The following is a 15,071-nucleotide window of genomic DNA, read 5'->3' as shown; positions in this document are numbered from 1 at the left end:
ACTAAACTTGGGCACAGTAGGAGGGGGAAATGACCTTCCCTGTGTACTTCCCGGAAAAACGGGGAAGCTGCTTTTTCTGAGGATGTGAACTGAGCTGGACACCAGGCTACACATGCCATAGAATGAAATAAAACCCTCTTGACCAGCACAACCCTCTGCTCCCCTGTGGTTATTTAATTCCACCAGGATTAGAGGTTCTTTGGAATACAATTGAGCTGTTTCTTCTAGGGCTGGACAGTAGGTAATACTACTCATCTAATTCAGAAATAGGAAATCAATTCCTCTGCCCCTCAAGTCTTGGGCCAAGTGGTCCCCGCTTAAACTCGCCTACAATAGGTATTAGTTTCTGACTTCATAACCATTTCGTTTCTCTTCCGTTGTTCAGTTGATTGAAACAAAGAACTGTTTCTGTTATTTTTACTTACATTTTTGCATTTACATTCCAAGTATGCTTCCTCTGTTCTTTTACTCGTCGTTAAAATACTGCAGTTTTTATTTTAACTTTTCTTTACTTCCAGATTTGGTGTTCCATTTATTCATTGAAAATAACTTTTCTTTATCATTTCACACTTCATCCTCACCTTTTAAAAACATCTTTTTAGAAATACCCTTTTATAGAAACATACCTGGGTTTAAAATGGGAGAAGAGCAACAAGTCAAGAATTTCTGAGTGTTGTCGAAAAGATGGGGAGAGGGTTATGCCGGGAGGCAGCATCTCCGCTTTTACCAATGTAGTTCAATCATTTTAAAACAGTAGTAAATGAAAATACGTCAATTTTTCTTCCGGATCCTGACAGTCCTGTACCTCCCAGGGTGTGTTACCCTTGGCAGAAACACTGCCACCCAGACAGCTGCAGTTCTTAGCCTGCTGTAAGCAAACTTGGGAAGTATCTGCTTGTGGCTTATCCCTGCCCTTTCACCCATTCCCCAGTATTTTGGGGGAGCCTCCTTGGAATTCTTCATTTTCTTTCCTGAATGCTAACGCTTTTTCTGGTCTGCATTCTACATTCTAGAGCTTGGTTATTAGCTGAGTATAGGGATGGCCTGATTTATAGATTCCATATAGATCAGAGATTGTGCCAAAATTGGAGATAAAGACCATAGTTGTTTTATTGTCTTGGATCATCATCCCAATTTAATTTAAGCTTTTTCAGGACAGAAACAAGATCTCCTTTTAGTTTGACATTTTCTTTCCTCCTTTATTTCAAACCATACATGTGCCCTTTGTAGTAAAATTAGTCAATGAGAAAAAAAAAATATAGCACCTAAGACATATACTGAAACACTGTTTAAACTCAAAGATATTTAAAGACATATTAAAGATATTTTTTTAACATGCACATGCACACATACATTTATCTTCTCAATTTGAATACAGCACTGATTACAAGGTTACAAGGTAACCCATTGATTTCTCAATAGTGTTTCTTGCTGTTTGCTTCTGCTTTCGTGTGTGTTTCTGGGGAGGCAAAAATGCTATCGCGTTAAAATCATGTATCAATTGTAAAACACATCTCCATTTCAGATACATTAAAATGTGAAGAAGGAAAAACAAAACCTCTGAGAGGAAATATTCTTTCAAAAAATGAGATCACACTGCTTTAGAACTCACTGTTTTGTTACCTGCTTTTATCACTTAACATTTTGGGCCATTAAATATTTTTCAACAACAGCTTCTTTAATACTGTATAGACAGTGATCCAGTGAATGGCGATTCCAGAGCTTATTTAACCAATTCTTTCTCAGTTGCTTCTTCTTATAAAAATTCTTGCTAGTTCCTGGTATGGTGTGAATGCATTCACTAATCATACATTCATTTGTTCAGTGGGTTGATTACTGACTGAGCGTTTACAGACCTGGCCACTGTATGTGGTACTGGCCCTTGGGGGATTCACAGCTATGTTAAAAATATGTTAAAATTGGTGAAGTGCTGAAAACAGACGATTCCTAGTTAATATTAGTCACCTGTTGATTGCAATTCACAAGTTTGCTAATTATTTTTTCTTGTTTCAAGTATTCTCTTCCCTTTACCAAATCAAATGTTGGGACATTCACCTTTCACAGTGAATCTTAATTCCACTTTGATGCACTGGAGGCCTCAGTGCTGTCTATTTTTTTTTTCCAACTTAGTTGACCCATTCGTTGAATGGTTCCTTTTTGTGGGAACTTGTGCTAGAAATTGTCTGTGGCGACCAAAGGAAACATTTTTGTTTCGGAGAGAGAACTTTTTGTTTTTTGTTCCAAAGTTTAGAATTTCTGTGTTTCCTATTGCTGTACTGCTTTACAGCAAAATGCCTCAGGAATACAAAGAAGACTTCCTTTCCTCCAATGAATCCTGATTCAGAAATTAATTTCTGTTGGCCTGGCAAGTTCATCCAGCACCCATATTGACGGCGGTGTATCTTAGTTAGCGGCTGAGGAAAAGGCCCCAGGAGACTCTGATTATGGTGATGAGGGTGTTCTTTATACTCATCCCTTATCTTTCCTGACTGCAGTGTATACTGAGCTTGCCTCTCTTGTCTGTGTCACCGGGAGACAGCTCAAAGCCCTGAATGTTCTCTCTTGTCTCAAATATTCCAGCCTCTATGCACTTCTTCCACACCCAGCCCACCTCCTCTTTGGCACTCTGACAAAGTCACAACCCTAATGTTGCTAAAAGTAGTTTTTGGACGTTTGGAAAAGGCCAGTTTCCCAGCATCTTTAAGTCAGGTACCCATTTATCCAGATACTCTTCGGGTAGAGGAGGGATGAGGGACCCTCATGAACATCTCAACCTTCTGGTTGATTAGAGGGAAGCTGAATGGATTGAAAGTTAATGAATGGGAGCTCATTTGTGACTTACATCTTCCCCCTCTGGCTTAACCACTCATGGCCTCCACTCACAGCAGTGGTTCTCTGGCAGAGGGAGTAATACGCTATTTTACGCTTGAGCACCCAGAAGCCATTGATGTAAACTGATCAGTACGTTTTTTGTATTTTCCTGAAATTCTGTTTACATGCACATTCCTCTTTGTCTGTAAAGTGATTTGTATCATAAAGCCCCATCCATTTTTTTGCCCGTTGTTATAATGCCACTAAACTCATTAGATATTTTTGTGTTTAAAGATTCTCTCAAAAAATAATCGTGTGACTATATAAGACATATATAATTTTTTAAAGTCAAACCTGATGAGTATTAATAAAAATGATAATGGAGGCTTTATGTTTGTGTTTTAAACATAGTAATTGGTCGACTGCATGTTCTTTAGTGCCAGAGGATCAGAACAAAACGGACTCAACTGTGAAATAACCCGTCTGTTCGTTTTACATTTTGAGTGGTGTTTCATTTACCTTTAGAAAATTTCCCAAACCTTCAGACAAATACTTGATGAAATGACTTGGGTTTGAAAGGCATAAGCAAATTAGTTTCTGTGCAAACCTTGTGTCCCCATTCAGAGAAGAACAAATTGAAAAATTGATATTCAATACCAACAAGATAATTTCGGGAAGCAATAGAACATTGTTTTGACAACTAAGGAACATGAAGCTTTTAGGACAAGTAGAGAGAGCTTTGCACATTGTGCTTTCCATTAATTATCCTAAGACATTCTAGGTGAAAAGAAAATGGGAAGGAAAGGTAGGAGAGAAAGATTTGAAGATGATTTGGAGACATGCGACGCTATTTCAAGTGGTGCCAGGGACTGGATAGCACAAACCATTGCTTCCTTTACATTCTTGTAACATCTTCTGCTGATTTTATCATTTGCAGTCAGATTTTCAAATCCTGTGTATTGGGAAACACAGGATTTTTTTTTGTTACCTTGACCTGGAGACATCTGCATTTCTCTGGCAGTTTTTAAATTTTTCTAAATGAGTACATTGTTCAGCCTACTCTGATGTCTTTTTAGCGGTTAGGTGGTACGGCTAAGACGGCTGATAGCCTGACATAAGGGCAGACTGTAAAACTGTGTGCGTGTCTGTTGAGAAAGAGAGACTGAGACAGAGGCAAAGAGAGTTCTTCTGCTTACATTTAAATAACTCACTTACGGATAACATTTGTATTATGTGTTCTCTTCAGTCACACAGAATTTTGCCCCCGTCTCTTAATACCTGTAAAACAAATTTTGCATCTGTAAACATCTATCGTGAACATCAAAGGTAAACATTTCTTGTGGGATAACCTTGTACTCTTACAGAGTGGTCTGCAATTCTGTTATTTGCAAATGTGTTTGTATTTTGTTGATGATATTAGTAATTTGTAATTTTTTTCTAACTAGAATGTTCTTTTGTGTGTGTGTGGGGGGGTGTGTGTGTGTGTGATGGAGTCTCACTTTGTCACCCAGGCTCTGGCTCAGTGGCGTGATCTCGGCTCTCTGCAACCTCTACCTTCCGGGTTCAAGCTGTTCTCCTACCTCAGCCTCCTGAGTAGCTGGGATTACAGGCACCTGCCACCACGCCTGACTAATTTTTGTATTTTTAGTAGAGACAGGGTTTCGCTATATTGGCCAGGCTGGTCTCCAGCTCCTGACTTCAGGAGATCCACCTGCCTCAGCCTCCCAAAGTGCTGGGATTACAGGCGTGAGCCACTGTGGCTGGCTTAGAATGTTCTTTCTTAATGGAACTCATGACAAAATGAAAACATGATTAATTTTTTTTCTGGAATGTGGAGTTGTGTGTCCTCTTTTCCACTTGTTTGTTTTTTCTTTCTCTGAGTTACGTTGTAAGTGCTTTGACACAAAGAAGTTTCTGAGCCTTCTCTGTGCTTGGATGTCATAATACACACCAGGTGGGAGCTTAGAATGTGTTTACATTTGATGATCACGTTTGCAAGATCTCTTTTGATCGCTGGATAAGTAGCAGGTTTTTTAAATTCCATTTTAAGTTTTGGGGTACATGTGAAGAACATGGAAGGTTGTTGCATAGGTACACACATAGCAGTGTGATTTGCTGCCTTCCTACCCTTCACCTATATCTGGCATTTCTCCCCATGCTATCTCTCCCCAACTCCCCACCCCCCGCTGTCCCTCCCCTATTTCCCTTCAACAGACCCCAATGTGTGATGCTCCCCTCCCTGTGTCCATGTGTTCTCATTGTTCAATACCCGCCTATGAGTGAGAACATGCGGTGTTTGATTTTCTGTTCTTGTGTCAGTTTGCTGAGAATGATGGTTTCCAGGTTCATCCATGTCCCTGCAAAGGATATGAACTCATCCTTTTTTATGGGTTCATAGTATTCAATGGTGTATATGTGCCACATTTTCCCTGTCCAGTCTATCATTGATGGGCATTTGGGTTGGTTCCAGGTCTTTGCTGTTGTAAACAGTGCTGCAATGAACATATGTGTGCATGTGTCCTTATAGCAGTTTGTTTTTTTAAATTCATTTACTTGTTAAGACAATATGAAGAGCATGTAATGCATTAGATATAGTGTGTGCTAAGTTCTGAGGACACAGGAGACATGATATAATCCCAGCCTTCATATAACTTATATGTAGTGAAGGAGACAGATAAAATACAACAGAACCACAGAAGAGGTAACAAATGAGCCAAACTGGTTGATGCAAGTATAATAGCTAAAACTCATGGTTTCAGAGCTAAGTGGAGACCCAAAGGGAATATGGAGGCTGACATACCTGAGAAGTCTAAAGATGACAGGCCTTCAGAACCAGGTGGATGCAGGTCATCTCACCATGTCATTGAAACTCTGACTCAGTTTCTCAGACGTGTTTTCCTATGTGTCCCCCAGCAGGATGGCTGAGGCAGCCAGCAGTAGCTTCAGGCTGACATCCCACTGTTATAGCAGCCCCAGTGGGTTGATCACACTCATCCAAGAAGTAGTAGGCTCCAGGAAAAGTTTTGAGGCCAATTTCATTGCACGTGAATTGAGTCCCTTACCTACCCCTGAACCAATCCCTGACACTGAATATCTGATCCTGTGTAAAATACTTGCTGTTTGGATCTAGGAGTGGAGTCAGACCCAGTAAAATAGGGACTGAGCTGGGCACAGTGGCTCATGACTGTAATCCTAGTACTTTGGGAGACTGAGGCAGGTGGATCACCGGAGGTCAGGAGTTCAAGACCAGCCTGGCCAACATGGTGAAAACCTGTGTCTACTAAAAATTCAAAAATTAGTTGGGAATGATATTATAGATGCGAACCTGTAATCTCAGCTACTCGGGAGGCTGAGGTAGGAGAATCACTGGAACCTGGGAGGCAGAGGTTGCAGTGGGCCAAGATTGCATCACTGCACTCCAGCCTGGGTGGCAGAGCAAGACTCCAACTCAAAAACCAACAAGTAAACAAACAGAAAACAGAGACTGAGAATAGGGATGTGGTGGTTTCCTAGGAAATTTTAAAGAGCTGTTACCAGAAAGTGAAATGAAGCCTGGTTAGGTAAAAACAACAGATGCCTCCTGTACAAATGGACACATGTTTTCATTTGCAAGGAGATCCAGAACAAAAGCAAAAAGCATGCATGGGTGACAGAACAGTGAGAGGGGTGTTATGACTGGTGACTTAGAGAAAACTTTTCCAAGAAGGTGTCTTGTCAGCTAGGATCTGAGAGCTAGGAAGCTGCTGTGAGGTGGGAGGATGTTAGGGAGATGTGGCGGTGTAAGGAGGACATTGTGTGCATCGAAGTTCCAGAAGGCCAGGCTGGCTCAGCCTCCGATGGGAGGTGCATGGTCAGAGAGAGTTGGAGTTCTGAAACAGGTGGGAATCAGCGCCTGGTAGTTTATTGTTGCTTTGCATTTCCCCCAGTATGAAAGACCCCAGCATCTCCCATGCGACACCCTAGTGTTAAAACATTGGGAGAGAGAAGAACGTTATAGAATGTGGAGAAGAGTAAGAGAGTGAGTGGAATGTTCTTTTCTGTCTTAGTTGAAAAGCATTAGAAAATTGTGGAGTCATTTCTGTCTAGGATTTTAAGCACCTCTCCATCTGCCTAAAATAATCAAATTCCATCCAATTAGACGCTGCTACCACTCACAACACGCAAGTCTGCATGTTTACTAAACCCAGTGTTTCTCTGCATTCAGTTTTGATCTATATTTTCAAAGAAACCTGATCCCCAAATCGCCACGATGATTCCTTTACAGATGCTGAGTCAGCAGGAAGCCAGTACGTATTTACGCAAGGATTCTGATGAAGGGGGGAAAAGGAAAATCTAAAAGAAGAAAAATACAAAATATATGGAAACTCTGAGGTCTCCTGCTGAGTTGGGAAGAATGAGTTGGGGAGTCCTTGAATAAATCATAGCGGCACACACAATGGCCTGCTTTGTCTAGTAAACAGAGCACTTTTGGTTGAGGATCAGAAATACAAAACAGTTTGATAATAGTGAGTGTTGTGAGGAATTTCAAGTGTTTTCAAGGGCGTTTGACTTAAATGAGCTCAGTGATGAAGAATTCAAGTAAAGCCAGTGTTGTTAATGTGCTATATTAAAAGGCTAATCAAAGAGGCAAGTGGTGCAAGTGAGACCAGGAACATAATTAGTTAATGGAAGGTTGAAAGCAATATGGAAGGGGCAGAAAATGTTTTGTTGTTGCTTTTAGAACTGTTGCCCAGGCTGGAGTGCAGTGGCTCAATTGCGGCTCACTGCAACCTCTGCCTCCTGGGTTCAAAGGATTCTTCTCCCTCAGTCTCCCAAGTAGCTGGGATTTCAGGCGAATGCCACCACACTCAGCGAATTTTTGTATTTTTAGTAGAGATGGTTTTTCACCATGTTGGCCAGGCTGGTCTCCAACTCCTGACCTTGTGATCCACCTGCCTGTGCGTTTCAAAGTTCTGGGATTACAGGCATGAGCCACTTCGTCCAGCCAACCAAAGTTGGTCTTTTTGATTGACGGCTGCCTCCTTTTGGTGGGTCAGTGTCTAAAATATGTCTCTTGTTAAATAGTTTGCAAATCACCCTTGTCTAGTACCTTTCTTGAAAGGTTATGGTGAAAGGCTATATTGCCAAAAAAGTACTTGGAATCAGAGATGGCAGATAGTAGATGTTTAGTAAAAGTTAGCTACAACCATCAGTACTGTTATCATTACAAAAAAACTAAGTACAAACAATTTCTTTTGCATGTGTGTGGGTGTAGAATGAAGGAGGGTAGCTATAGGGTAGGAGAGATCACTCTATCTAGCTTCAGTAAGAAATGGCTCAAAAATCAAGGAATTTCAAGACAGCTATGCCTGGTGTAAACTCAAATTGTACCAGGTTCTCGGTGTAGGATCTTTCTCGGGTGTTTTATTTAACCCCTCTTTTAAATGGGGCTCATACCAGAAGGGGAATGGGATGAAATGATAAAACCATTTTCAGTGTCTAACTGAGTGGTTTGCACTGATATGTGAGACTTTGTGGTCTTTTCTTCTCCTATTACTTGTAAACCAAAAAGTATCTGAGACAAGTCTCAATCACTTTAGAAAGTCTATTTTGCTGAGGTTAAGGATGCACCCTTGACACAGCCTCAGGAGGTCCCGAGGACACGTGCCCAAGGTGGTCGGGAACAGTTTGCTTCTATACATTGAAGGAGACATGAGACATCGATCAATACGTGTAAGATTTATACATTGGTTCTTTTTTTTTTTTTTTTTTTAGATGGAGTCTCACTCTATATTCCATGCTTGAGTGCAGTGGTGCTGTCTCAGCTCACTGTGACCTCCACCTCCTGAGCTTAAGCGATTCTCCTGCCTCAGCCTCCCAAGTAGCTAGGATTACAAGTGCCCGCCACCGTGCCCAGCTAATTTTTTGTATTTTTAGTAGAGATGGGGTTTCACCATGTTGGTCAGGCTGGTCTTAAACTCGTGACCTTCTGATCTGCCTGCCTCAGGCTTCCAAAGTGCTGGCGTTACAGGTGTGAGCCATAGTACCTGGCCAGATTTACATTGGTTCTATCTGGAAGGGTGGGACACCTCAAGGAGGAGCGTGCTTCCAGGTCATAGGTAGATTTAAACATATTCTGACTGGCAAGTGGTTCAAAGAGGTATCAGTAGAAAGGAAATGTGTGGGTTTCAATAAGGGTTTGTGGAGAACTAGGTTTTATGTGGATGCAGCCTCTAAGTAGCAGGTTTTAGACAGAATAGACTGTAAATGTTTCTTATTAGACTTAAGGTTTGTATTGATGCTAATGCTAGTGAGGCATGTTCAATCCTCACTTCTTATCATGGTTTGAACTAGTCTTTCAGGTTCAATTTTAGATTGCCCTGGCCAGGAGGGAAGTCCATTCCGATAGTGGGGGGTGAGGGTAGTCACCTTCAAATTTTATTTTTGGTTTACATACTAAATAAAGCTCTTGGGTGAAGGGAGCAGTAAACAAGCTTTAGAGAGGGATGCAGAGGAAACAAGATTGACGTTGAAAGGAGTTTTCAAATTTGTGTGTTAAAGGAATGAATATACAGTGCCTATATCAGTGTTGTGATAATCAGTAGAAGAAAATGCTGGTGAAAATTTCTCTTTTTAAAAAGAACACTGATTCTTTCTGAAAATAAAAGTCATACTTGGACATGATGAAACAGTTGGCTGTATGAAGTAGAATGTGAATCCCCCCAACCTGTTACTCATCACTGTTAATGGTTTTGACATATTTTCTCATCTTTTAAAACATCAATATATTTGAATTTACTTAGATATCCTTTTTCCTCCAAAACAGAATCATACTGTAAACATATTTTCAGACACATCATCTCATAAACATTTTCTAATGTTACCAGTGATTTGGGAAAACATGGGTTTTTTTAAAGGTTGTAATTTTTTTTTTTAAACCGTAGTTTATTTACCCATTTGTCTATTGTTGGATGTCAGGTTTTTCTTGACATAGCCTGTTATAAATATTAATGAAATGAACAATAACTACTTTAAAAATATACAAAATGGACAAAGGCGGTGAACAGAGGATTCAGAAGGGAAGGAAGATCCAATGGCCGTAAATATAGGACACTGTGTTCATCCTCCCCAATGTCAAATGAATGCAAACTAAAAACGTTTTGTCAAATTGAGAAACGTTTTGCAAAGGGGAATACTATACTGACTGCTAAACATTTTTAAAGGTTTGTAAGTATGAAGGATTTTAAAAAATGAAAGTGATTGTACTTTGTAGCCTGATCAAGGATTATTTTTTGAGGAAATAGACATATAGTGAAAAAAATGTTATGTACAAGGATATCCGGTACAAAATTACTTATATACAGTGAACCATTTCTCAAGTTTTTGCTCAGATAATAAAAGCCAATGTTCTCTGCTGTGGTATTTTTAAGGTACTAAATGATCCCTGCAGTTGGTTGCTCAGTGTTAAGATAGTCACAGCTGTGTGTGCAGGCAGACCTGGCCTCTGCAGGACCCATTTTTGTGGCTAGGAATTTATTCTTTCTGTCCCAGCACAGCATTGAGGAAAAGTGAGTGAGGTGCCAGTTTTCCTCTAGCTTGGATGAATTTATGATGCATCATTGTGCTTGGAGAAAATGCTATTTATTGAAAATAAAAGGAAAATAGGAAAAAACTGTAATACTTATAGGTGATTGCAAGAAAACTCTTGGATATCGTTCCAGAGTCTTGGTAATAGTAGTTACATAATATAGCAGTGAATGTGTGTGAGAGATTAGAGAATTTTAGAAGGAAGAAACTGAGGTTCTGAAAGAGACATGGTGTACTAAAGTTTATCCAATCAAAGCATTCACAGAGAGGGAGTAGATCACATACAGAACAGTGGTGGTTTTGGAAAAGATCATATGATAGCTAGCAAGACTATGATGAAATGTTGCTAGAAGGTTATTCAAAGGTGCATTTTGTGAGGGCAAGATTGTAAGGCATGTTAGGGTAGGCATTAGGGTGATTTAAAAAATGTATTTGCTTACCACAAAAGGCAAGTACAGGTTCTGCACTGATGCCTGTCCTGGTCTTCTTTCCCTCTTGATGTTAGAATGTGGCAAATGCTCGGTAATCAGTGAGCCAGTGATTTCCAAGGCTCTTGTCTTTGTCTGCATCCCATGTCCAGGGATTGTGCAGTTGGCTAACTGCACCAAAGCCTGGAGACCAGGTGTCTGCCAGGACTGAAGCTCAGTCTTTCCCCCTCTCACCAAGCCCTATACCATTAGCTGAGTACTGTAACCATTCTGAGACAAGGGTGCCATTTTCTTTACTCCAGATGTACATAACCTACCAATGTTTGCACCCATGCCAAGCTGGCCGTGTCCAGAGGAGGGTGCTTTTTCTAACTTACAACCGAAAATACAGGCAGAAATGGTTCTGCGTGTGCCTACTTCTCTGTTAGAAAGGAAACCCTCCTCTTACTCACACTCATTGGATTCCAGTTAAGCCACTATTTGCACGGGCATTCCCCAAGGAAATTCACGCTGGAGAAGAGAGATGAAAATATCTATCTCAATTCTAACTTTGTATAGGAACTCCATTCTCCATATATCCATAGACTATTGGATTCCTTTAGCCTATGTGTGAAGAAGGATCTGATACAAAGCCTAAGTCTTACTGAAAGCCTTATTGTCTTTAGTGAAGTGTTAAATAGTCGCCTTCAAGCATTCACTTTTTTAGATGTCTTTGCAGGATTTAAAGAAAGAATAAAACATGCCAGGATATTTATGATTCATGAGATTTAATAGAGACCAAAGTAGATCTTATTATTGATGTGCTTACTGCTTCATTAAATTCCCCTTAAGGTTTGCAGCTTGGATATGGATCATTTGCAATAATAATTATGCAGTGATCGATTGATTGGGTCTGACATTGCACTTGTCACCTTGAAATGCAAAATCCATCCATTTTCAACAGTGTGAACATTTCTCTCTAATCTTGCACACCAGCATGTGATAGTTTATTTTATGGAGAAAGTACAATTTATAAAGTTTGGAGACTTAACATTAACCTTTTACTAAGAATGAAGTATCACTTGTCATTTTACAAAGAAATGAAAATCATCCAACCAGCAATTTTTTTGAGATTAGAAAACACAGCCTAATTTCAGAAGAATTTTTCAAACCCAAAATGCATGCACTTCAATTGAGTGCTACAAGTATATTGTGAGTATTGGAGTTACTAAACATTCACGTGGAGCATATATGTTAAATTGTGAGCTTGAGACTAGCTCTGTTTGTGTGTAAAGAAACACACACACACACACACACACACACACACACACATCTATTTGTCTGTCTGTTTCCATGATTAATTCCCTAATTCTTTCTGTACCTAAAACAAAATGCAAAAACTGTTTCTGAAAAGTGTGAGTGCTTTCAAAGCTGTCGGCCCAATATATTACTGAAAGTTATTCCATTTGAGGATTTACATATTTCTTTCCAGGTTGTGATTTTTAAAGAGGGGATAAAAAAACCAATGACCTCATTCCTTTGTGTTTGTATCAACTTTGATTTCCAGAACTTTAACTGTCCTGAGTTTATGACATGACCCGTCTCAAGTCAGTATGGCAATGAGTTATCGTTATAGAGTTGCCTATTAATGGCAGGCATCATTCCTGATGCTGGAATAAAACAGCGAATGAAGCTGGCCTGGCCCATTTCCACACATCACCTACATTCTAGCCAGGAAGCAGAAGGCCATCTTCAGCCCTGCTGAATTTAGCAATGTAATATTTTAATTGTTGTGAAAGGACATTCACAATGTATTGCTATGGTAAGAGATGATCGGTGACAAAACCTGTGTCTCCAAAGTGTGGATAGAGATCATCTACACACCTAGATGCTAAAAGTGGTTGGTATAAATGATCTTTTTTCACCTTTTTGCAGTTTGTAGTTTTTTTGGTTATGTGTAGCTGTTATTTACATATTAAATATGACTTAAAGAAATGTAAATAATAATGAATATGCCTTATACAGGACAAACTAACCAGCAAGTCTGGTGGTGTCAGAATTTGTTTTGAAAAACCTCTAAGGTACCCAGCAACATGTCAGAAATTACCCGACTGGTGGCTTAAAGTGACTAACTCTAAGTCATGAGAAAATGCTATTACCTAGTGACACCGTTTGCAAGAGAACACACAAACAAATGGTTCTGGTGTTTAGCCGAGTCTCTCTTTCAGACATCCAAGGACAGTTGAAATCTTCCAAGTGTCTGTTGGTTTAGACAGCTTGCTCCCTATTATTAACAACAAGAGTAAAATGGAATTGAAATTTGGTTTTTTTTTTTCCAAATTTGTAGAAAATTCTAAAATATGTGAATCTATTCTAAAATAGTTTGTTGCAAAAAGCAATCCTAGGGCCAGCCTTGTTGGCTCATGCCTATAATCCCAGCACTTTGGGAAGCCGAGGCGAGTGGATTGCCTAAACTCAAGAGTTCGAGACCAGCCTGGGCAACTCGGTGAAATGCTGTCTTTACCAAAGTACAGAACATTAGCTGGGTGTGGTTGTGTGCACCTGTAATCCCAGCTTCTCAGGAGGCCGAGGCAAGAGAATTGCTTGAACCCAGGAGGCAGAGGTTGCAGTGAGCCAAGATTGCTGTCCAGCCTGAGTGACAGAGCAAAACTCTAAAAAAAAAAAAAAAAAAAGAAGCAATCCTGCAATCTTAAAATGTCAGAATAGTAATTTTAGGAAATATGTCTTTTTTTGTTGTTGAACTTTAAGTTCTGGGATACATATGCAGAACGTGCATGTTTGTTACATAGGTATACATGTGCCATGGTGGTTTGCTGCATCCATCACCCCATCATCTACATTAGGTATTTCTCCTAATTCTATCCCTCCCCTAGCCTCCCCACCCCCGATAGGCCCCATGTGTGATGTTCCCCTCCCTGTGTCCATGGGTTCTCATTGTTCAACACCCACTTACGAGTGAGAACATGTGGCGTGTGGTTTTCTGTTCTTATGTCAGTTTGCTAGCATAATGTAGCTTCTCATAAGGGGGATCAGTGTAGCTTGGACATCTTCTTAATCAACCTGGTACCTCATCTTCACCCCCATCAGGAGAGTATGCCTCTCAGGTTAAAATAGATGACTGCCATTCTGAGATGGAGGGAAGTTGATTCTGAATCATAGACAAGGAAAGAGGAAGATTTAGGAAAATAATCTATTCCAGATCCTGACTTTAAAAACAGTGACTTACCTAATGAAAATGTTGGACTTCTGTAGTCAAGTCAGGGCCTCTTGCTATGACATCGCCAACTCCTCAGCCTGGGTATTTAAATTAGGACACCAGAAAGACACAGGTTTTCATGTCGGTTGCATATTCATGGTCAGTGGAGATAAGGGCAGTTAACCAAGGAACTTTAACTTTCGTCAGTCACTCATCCTTTCTTGAGTATTGCTCTTCCTTATTTTGGTTGTCACTTGTAAAAATCACCAACACAAATAGGCTCAGACAAAATACACTCCTCAAGGGAGAAATCACTGGTACAAAACAGAAAAGTCCCAGCCAGATTTAGAAAATATTCTCAGACGTGTGTGTGTGTGTGTGTGTGTGCGCGCGCGCGCGTGTTCTTGTGTGCTTATGTGTATGTCTTTACATCTCTCAGTTCTGCTGTCTTTAATTCAGTCACAGAGAAGCCCTCCTTGGCACCTGTGGCTCTCCACTTAACATTCTTCTAGCTGAGCCCCTCGAGCTGGAGGGGAGCACCTCTGGCACTAAAGCCTGGATGATTAAGCAAAAGTCTCAGGACTGCCCCTCATTGCTTCAGATTAAAGTATATGCTCATGTATTACCCCATCACGTTTGCTTGGCAGTAGTATGTGGAGATTGGCCAAGTCTAGGTCACGTGATTACTCATGTGAAGGCCAATCCTTAACTTCTCTGGAATCCTCTGATCTGACTTTTTTAAAAAATTAGCTTCACCTATTTTCTTTTTTCTTAACTTTTTATTCCCATAGGTTATGGGGGAACAGATGGTGTTCAGTTACATGAATAAGTTCTTTAGTGGTGATTTGTGAGATTTTGGTGCACCCATCACTCAGGCCATACACATAGTACCCAATTTGTAGTCTTTTTGTTTTTGTTTTGAGACATAGTCTCGCTCTGCCACCCAGGCTGGAGTGCAGTGGCATGATCTTGGCTCACTGCAACCTCTGCCTCCCAGGTTCAAGCAATTTCCTGCCTCAGCCTCCTGAGTAGCTGAGATTACAGGTGCATGCCATCATGCCTGGCTAATT

The 15,071-nt window shown here is 40.3% G+C and overlaps 1 protein-coding gene across 2 annotated transcripts in view; it reads left to right on the top strand.

Annotated features, from left to right (window-relative positions):
- Positions 1-15,071, top strand: part of RBFOX1 (RNA binding fox-1 homolog 1) — a 754,257-nt gene that overhangs the window by 115,454 nt on the left and 623,732 nt on the right. The window lies entirely within an intron of this gene.

This window comes from Cebus imitator, unplaced genomic scaffold (assembly GCF_001604975.1).
Source record: "Cebus imitator isolate Cc_AM_T3 unplaced genomic scaffold, Cebus_imitator-1.0 Scaffold4, whole genome shotgun sequence".
Classification (NCBI taxonomy): Eukaryota; Metazoa; Chordata; class Mammalia; order Primates; family Cebidae; genus Cebus; species Cebus imitator.
This window is presented reverse-complemented; position numbering and strand designations above follow the sequence as displayed.